The 8,035-nt window shown below is 44.4% G+C and overlaps 1 pseudogene; it reads left to right on the top strand.

The window, feature by feature from the left end:
- Positions 1 to 843: 843 nt before the first annotated feature.
- On the top strand, positions 844 to 2,197 carry LOC127327374 (serine/threonine protein phosphatase 2A 57 kDa regulatory subunit B' beta isoform-like; annotated as a pseudogene).
- Positions 2,198 to 8,035: the final 5,838 nt, after the last annotated feature.

The following is an 8,035-nucleotide window of genomic DNA, read 5'->3' on the forward strand; positions in this document are numbered from 1 at the left end:
CTAGAAAACTCCCAATCCTCCATATACTGCCACGTTGCTACTTCTCAACCCAGTTAATGCTAGCCATTGGATGTGAAAGATCGAACGGTTCATATGTTTCTATATTGGTACACTATATAGTGGTATAGATATAGATAGGTATATATATATATATATGGGCAAAAGCTTTGGTATGTAACCTTACCCCAGCGCTAGCTATCGTTGCCATTCACTTCTGTGCCAAGATCCGTGCTAAAAATAGTCAATTCTTTTTCTAAATGGAGTGAGTCCTTTTTAGTGGCCCGATGCCCTGCTACGCACTCAGACTCTGCGTTCTGCATAGTGGAGATTCGTTGGGCTTGTGCTCGTCCGTATTTGTACCAGAGCCGTTGGGTTTGGCATGTACCGCTTGTCTCGCGCATATAGGCCCTCTCGTAGTCGTGGCAGCTTCGTCCCGTCAGGCTCAGCGGCCGCCTCCTCCTCTCTCCCCACGCAGCCCCTTCCCGCACCTCCACCTCCTCCGATGGGAACGAGATCCGGTGCATGTCACCGATGAACAGTAACCGTAACATGCGCCTAATTTTTTGCCGTTGGATAGAAAATCGGCGGTCAGATGAACGTGAACAGTACGTGCTACAGTGTGTATGCTACAGTGCGTGGACTACAGGAACGGCCACAGTGTATATGCTACAGTTTTGCGCTACAGGATCATCTACAGTGACTTGCTACAGTACGCCATCTGGTTCGCTCATTTTTAATCCAACGGCATGTCACCGGATGCCCATGGCATGTCACCGGATCCGTGTCCCCCCCCACCCCACCCCACCCCCCCCCCCCCCCCCACCCCCCCCCCCCCCCCCCCCGATGTGTCACCCATCCCTCCACCTCCCTCCATTCTCCCCACTACAACGTCAACCAGCTGCGCCACTTCTGCAAGGCCTGCCACCGCTACTGGACCGCCGGCGGCGCGCTCCGCAACGTGCCCGTCGGCGCGGGGCGACGCAAGAACAGGCCGCTCGGGCCCATCGCCACCGTCGCCGCCGGACACCACCACCGCGCGGCCACCGGCGGCTTCGTCCTCGGCTTTCTTGGTGGCCGCCCGTCCTCCTCGCCCACCTTCGCCCACCTCCCCCGCACATCCATGCCGCATGTTCCTTCTGCCGTGTCTTCACCTTCTCCGATGTAGCCGTCGGTGGCGACGGCGCGGTCGAGCGGGAGCTCATGCGCGCCCGCCTCGCCGAGGTCCTCGATGTCGTGCAGTCTAGCACCAAGAGCCAGCCGCCGAGGCTGGACCACCTGGTCATGGCGGCGCTGGGGAAGATGCTCGCAGTGAACCTGCTCCACCCGATGCCAGCGCCGACGCGGAGGAGCTTCGGGCGGCGTCGCTGCTCCCGTTGTGGCGGCACCTCTGCGCGGTCTACGACGTGCTCCTCGCGGCCGTCGACCGCCGCTTCCTCACCACCCTCCTGAGCTCTTCGTCTCCGAGGACCCGCGCGCACGTCGACCGCCGCTTCCTCACCACCCTCCTGAGCTCTTCGCCTCCAAGGACCCGCGCGCGCCTTCATGCGCCGCTCCATGGCCAACGCCCTCCTCCGGTTCGCCAACACGGCCTCGTCGCTGTCCTTCTCATCCGCGGTCGTCGGCACCGGCGCCGTTGGCTAGGTGCTAGAGATCTGCGGAAGCATTATGAACGGCTTCGCGGTGCCGCTCAAGGAGGAGCACCTGGCACCGCGTGTTCTTGATGCGGGTGCTGCTGCCGGCTGCCGCTGCACCAGACCAGGTGGCTGTGCGCCTACCACCTTCATCTCGTCTACTCTGCAGTTCGTGCACAAGGACCCTGGGCTCGCCTGCGCAGTCGGATAGGGGGTTCTCCGGCGGTGGCGGTCACCAACTGCCAGAAGGAGCTGCTGCTGCTCATTGACGAGCTGGAGCCTGGAGGAGATTGTGGAGCCGCTCGACCAGCACCAGTTCGACGAAGGAGCAGCTGCTGCTCATCGACGAGTTGGTGTGATGCTGTAAACATTAGTTCAATGAAATCTGAAGAGGCGTTTGTCTAAGCTCGTTGTTCTTCCTTTTCTTATTCATTTGTTTTGGTTCAGTTAAATCTTGAAATCAGTTTGCCTGAAGCTATGTTCTGCGACGAGAATCATGTAACAATCCTGTAACGGTTCAGTTGGAGTGCAAAACAGTCTTAAGCGAAAGAACAATGTATTGCAAATTGTGTGCTATACAGTCTACTTTACATACAAGTATATAGAAAGTGGCACTACTACAAGAATCCTGTAACAGTTAATTGTTGCCAAGTATAGACTACAGAAGCATTGCAGAAAAATTTCTCAGTTGAACTGCAGGACATGGCCAATCTCATGATGTGGACCTCAAGTTTAGCCAATCCCATGCTGTCAACCTCAAGTTTATCTGCAGAATAATATATTGCAGAAGATGCATTAGTATGTTTTAATTTGCATACAAGTATGACAGAAGAGCTCTGCTTCGACTCCCGTAAATTTGCTACAAACTACAGAAGCCTCGTGCGTAGTGTACAGAAGAGCTGAATCGGCACCATGGTAAAGACACTGACTGAATTTTTTGTTTTTGGTTACTGGTGCTGATTGAACTGAAAAGAGAAGAAAAGATGGGATGGGTGACCACATGAAGAACTGAATTTTGTGTTCTTTTAATGTTAGAGTTCATAAGCACTTGTAAAAATGTGTATCCTTCTTACCTTGTAAAGGGAATAGTTGGAAGACAATGTCAAAGAGAGCATGTTGTTTGGTATTTGAATGATGAAATCTTCTCTTGCTTGGATTGCATATTGTTTTAGATCTAGCTCTTTAAGAACATATGCTAGTTTTCTAGTAGTATTTTTACCGAAAAATTCCATTTAGTGCTTGCACCAACGTATGGCTTCATGATCCCAATCTTTATACCAAGTGTAACCACGCATAACTCGGGTCTAGTGGGTCATCTTGATCTCCAAGTTCATATGAACTATGAACTAACATCGTATTCTGATTGCCGGAATGTATGCAATTCCGATTCAGAAGTTTGATTTTTTTTGTCTATTTCGAGGTACTTGAAAATTTAACCGAGGTGCCACATGTATATATAAGAGGGTGCTGAGCATTTTGATCGGCCTATGAATGACATGCGACATTGTACCTGACGATTTACTTAAGTTCTAGGCACTTTACTGTTTCAACAAAGGTGCTTGATGTACTATTTGGAGGGTACTAGAATATCAAAAATCCGGTGCTGAATAATTTGCATGACATATAAAATGACATGTGACAGCATACCCGGCGATCTGCATGTGTGATTATTAGTCGATTAAGTACTTCACTATTTCAACTGGGGCGGCTGTATTTTTAGGTGGCGTGCTTCAATATTTAAGTTGTATGTGCTGAATAATTTGATCGGCCTATGAATGGCATGCGACATCCTACCTGATGATTTGCTTAAGTTCTAGGGTGCTTTACCGTTTAAACCAAGGTGCTTGATGTACTTAAGTTCCATCGTGGTGCGGCATGTATTAATAAGAGAATGCTTAAAAATTAAATTGTGGGGTACCGATGTTTTGAAACGGATTTTAGGTACTTAGAAGTTTCAACCAGGTGCTAGATGGATTTTTAGGAGGGTGCTTGAAATCTTAAGTGATGGTGCCGAGTAATTTTTCGGGTGCTAGTTCTATTTATGCTAAATAGATATTACTCACGGAATTATAATTAGATTTATTTAGTACCGCAATTTCCTGGGTACCGATTTTATTTATCCATGGGTATCAGGTATATATTAATCGAGACACGGCATAGGTACTTAACAGTGTCCATCGTGGTGCGGCATATATTAATAAGAGGGTGCTTAAAAATTAAAGTGGGGTACCGACTTTTTGAGACGGATTTTAGGTACTTAGAAGTTTCAACCAGGTATTGGATAGATTTTTAGGAGGGTGCTTGAAATCTTAAGTGATGGTGCCTAGTAATTTTTCGGGTGCTAGTTCTATTTATGCTAAATAGATATTAATCGGGAAATGTATAATTAGATTCATTTAGTACCGGAATTTCCTGGGTACCGATTTTATTTATCCATGGGTATATCCTATATATTAATCGAGGCACGACATAGGTACTTAACAATGTCCATCGTGGTGCGGCATGTATTAATAAGAGGGTGCTTAAAAAGTAATTTGTGGTACCGAATTTTTTAGACGGATTTTAGGTACTTAGAAGTTTCAACCAGCAGCTGGATGTATTTTTAGGAGGGTGCTTGAAATGTTAAGTGGCGGCGCCGATTAAATTTTTGGGAGACGGTTCTTTTTATGCTAAATAGATATTAATCGGGGAATGTATAATTAGATTCATTTAGTACCGAAATTTCCTGGGTACCGATTTTATTTATCCATGAGTATCAACTATATATTAATCAAGACACGACATAGGTACTTAACAGTGTCTATCGTGGTGCGGCATATATTAATAAGAGGGTGCTTAAAAATTAAATTATGGTACCTTTTTTGAGATGGATTTTAGGTACTTAGAAGTTTCAACCAGGTGCTGGATGGATTTTTAGGAGGGTGCTTGAAATGTTAAGTGACGGTGGTGATTAATTTTTTGGGTGCTAGTTCTATTTATGCTAAATATATATTAATCGGAGAAGGTATAATTAGATTCATTTAGTACCAAAATTACCTGGGTACATATTCTATTTATCCATGGGTATCAAGTATATATTAATCGAGACACGACATAGGTACTTAATAGTGTCCATCATGGTGCGGCGTGTATTAATAAGAGGGTGCTTAAAAATTAAATTGTGGTACCGATTTTTTGAAATGGATTTTAGGTACTCAGAAGTTTCATCCAGGTGTTGGATGGAATTTTAGGAGGGTGCTTGAAATGTTAAGTGATGGCGCCGATCAATTTTTCAGGTTCCGGTTCTTTTTATGCTATATAGATATTAATCGGGAAATGTATAATTAGATTCATTTAGTATCAGAATTCCCTAGGTATCGATTTTATTTATCCATGGGTATCAACTATATATTAATCGAGACACGACATAGGTACTTAACAATGTCCATCGCGGTGCGGCATGTATTAATAAGAGAGTGCTTAAAATTAAATTGTGGTACTGATTTTTTGAGACGGATTTTATGTACCTAGAAGTTTCAACCAGGTGCTTGATGGATTTTTAGGAGGGTGCTTGAACAGTTAAGTCGTGGTGCTGGATAATTTTTCTTGATTATCTTTAGGGTCAAATTGTAGGTACTCAAGAATTTAAAATGTGTGTGCCGGATGTATATGTAGGAGGGTACTGGAACTGTTAAATTGTGGTGCCGAATAATTTTTCTTGACCTATAAAATAACACGCAACATTGGACCTATAGATATGCAAGTTTGATTATGTTTTGCGTCTATTATTAGGTACTTCACAAATTCAATCAGGTGGACGATGTACTTAACTCGTGCACCTTTGATTATCTTTTAGGATGAATTTTAGGTACTGAATTTTTTTGACCGGGTGCTAGATGAATTTTTATTAGGGTGCTTGAAGAGTTAAGTGATGCTGCCGACTATTTTTTGCTTGACCTACAAAAAGATTCACGCCATCAAACCTATAAATATTCAAGGTTAATTATATTTACTCTACTTACGAATACTTAAAATGTCAAACGGGTGCTAGATGTATTCTTAGGAGGGTGCTTGAATAGTTAAGTTGTGGTGCCGGATAAATTTTCTTGACCTATAAAATGGCTCATGCAATTAGATCGTACCTATTTTTATGCTTGATTATATTTTGATTCAAATTGTAGGCACTTCAAATTTTGACTCGGTGCCAGATGGCTTTTTAGGAGGGTGCTTGAACAGTTAAGTGATGGTGCCGAGTAATTTTCGCGGCAACCTCCGTTTCAATCGCTGGCTCCTTCTCATGATGTGGAGGCACGACGGATTCGGACAGAGGGTGGCCGGATCAGAGGTAGGAGCGTCTCCCCGCGACGCGGCGGAAGCACCCCACCGAGGAGCACGCGAGGTGGGTGCGCTTGGAGGGCGCGAAGAAGCGTCGTCTAGAAGTGGACCAACCATGGTCTCACCGTCGCCTCGCTCCACGCGTATGCCCAACTTAGGAGGGTGCCGAATGTATATTTAGGAGGATGCGTTGACTATTAAGTTGTGGTGCTGAATTTATATTTCCTTTTTATTCTATTATTAGGTAATTCACAATTTCAGTCGCGTGCCAGATATACTTATGGGAGGGTGCTTCATATGTTAAGTCGCAGTGCTGAATAAGTTTGTTGGATCTATAAGATGACAACAACATCGAACATGCCTATATGGAAGTTTTATTATCTTTTGAGTCTATTTTAAGGTACTTCACAACTTAAAAATAGTGTGGGAATGGGAGGGTGCTTAAAAAGTTAAGTCGTGGTGTTGGAACTGTTAATTTGTGGTGCCGAATAATTTTTGCTTGACCTATAAAATAACACGCAACATCGGACCTACAGATATGCAAGTTTGATTATGTTTTGCGTCTATCCTTAGGTACTTCACAAATTCAATCGGGTGTCCGATGTACTTAACATTTGCACGTTTGATTATCTTTTAGGACGAATTTTAGGTACTGAATTTTTTTTGACCAGGTGCTAGATGAATTTTTAGGAGGGTGCTTGAACAGTTAAGTGATGGTGCCGATTATTTTTTTGCTTGACCTACAAAAAGATTCACGCCATCAAACCTATAAAATGGCTCATGCCATTAGACCGTACTGATTTTCATGATTTATTATATTTTGATTCAAATTTTAGGTATCTCAAATTTTGACCAGGTTCTAGATAAAGCTTTAGGAAGGTGCTTTAACAGTTAAGTGATGGTGCTGTGTACTAGTTTGCATATATTAACATTTAATAATTCAAAACCAGATTATAGTCCATATCTGCGGTGTGGTCTTGATCCAAAATTGTTGAATAGATTGGCCAGGCAGTTAATACATACATGCAAACTATTCCTTCACGTACCTTCCAGCATCAGCATGTCATGGAATACATACGGATGTCCTGGATAGCCATTAGCTTTTTTTTTTCTGAGAAACATATACCCATTAGCCGTCGTGCTATACAAAAGCAGTGGCCCAAACAGTACTCGGTACTGCAACAAGCCGACCTGCCACGAAACATCTAGCACAAAACGCTTAAAAAATCCCAGCGAGCTATGCATGACCAGGTCTTGGTCGCAGCCTGCTGAAGCCTGTGCCTGTCAGCGTACTGTAAGGAAATTCAAATCGCCTCCTAGAATCCTGGCCCATGACACTGCAACCCATACCGGAGTGGAATGAGATTTGAATTGAAATGAATCCTCGAAGAGCTAACCCTGCTTAAAACAGCAAGAAATTCAAATGCTCACACAGCGCCAAAGTGCGTGTCAGATGCTAGGAGAGAGAAAAACCTAATTTAAGCATATAACTAGAGACACACTAGAAACTAGAAGGAGAATAGAAGTACCGATCTTAAAGCATATGGATGGTTATGATAGCTAGTATATATATATATATATATATATATAGAGAGAGAAGCGCTATTTGACTCCCTGGGGGCAGAATATTATTCTGCACCCCACCGGACCATGGGCACCAGCCGCGCGCCCCGCTGCACCAACCCACCCGCGAGGCGATGTAAAATTACGGTGACATTAAATGGCCCATCTAAACGTGATCCCGTGCAACCGCATGCGACATAAAAATTCTTCAGAACGCGGTGTAAAAAACCGTGGGGCCAATGTAATTACAAGCCCACTCGTGTGACTCGTCGTGGCCACACCAACTAGTTCGCCCACATGCATGAGCCCGTGTGAGTATTTTATTTGTCGCCAGCTGATGTAAGAAATCTGGTGGCTACGTAAAACAGGAACATCTCCATTAGTTCATCTCGGTAGAAGCCACCCAACAACATAAGATTTTTTTCTTTTAAGGCTGATGTGCTTGTGAAAATTTGCTGGCCTGCCTACACACCCTTACGAAAACAGTGTCACAAGGCTTAATGTGCCAGCAAAATGACACCATGGCC

Source organism: Lolium perenne, chromosome 1 (assembly GCF_019359855.2).
Source record: "Lolium perenne isolate Kyuss_39 chromosome 1, Kyuss_2.0, whole genome shotgun sequence".
NCBI lineage: Eukaryota > Viridiplantae > Streptophyta > Magnoliopsida > Poales > Poaceae > Lolium > Lolium perenne.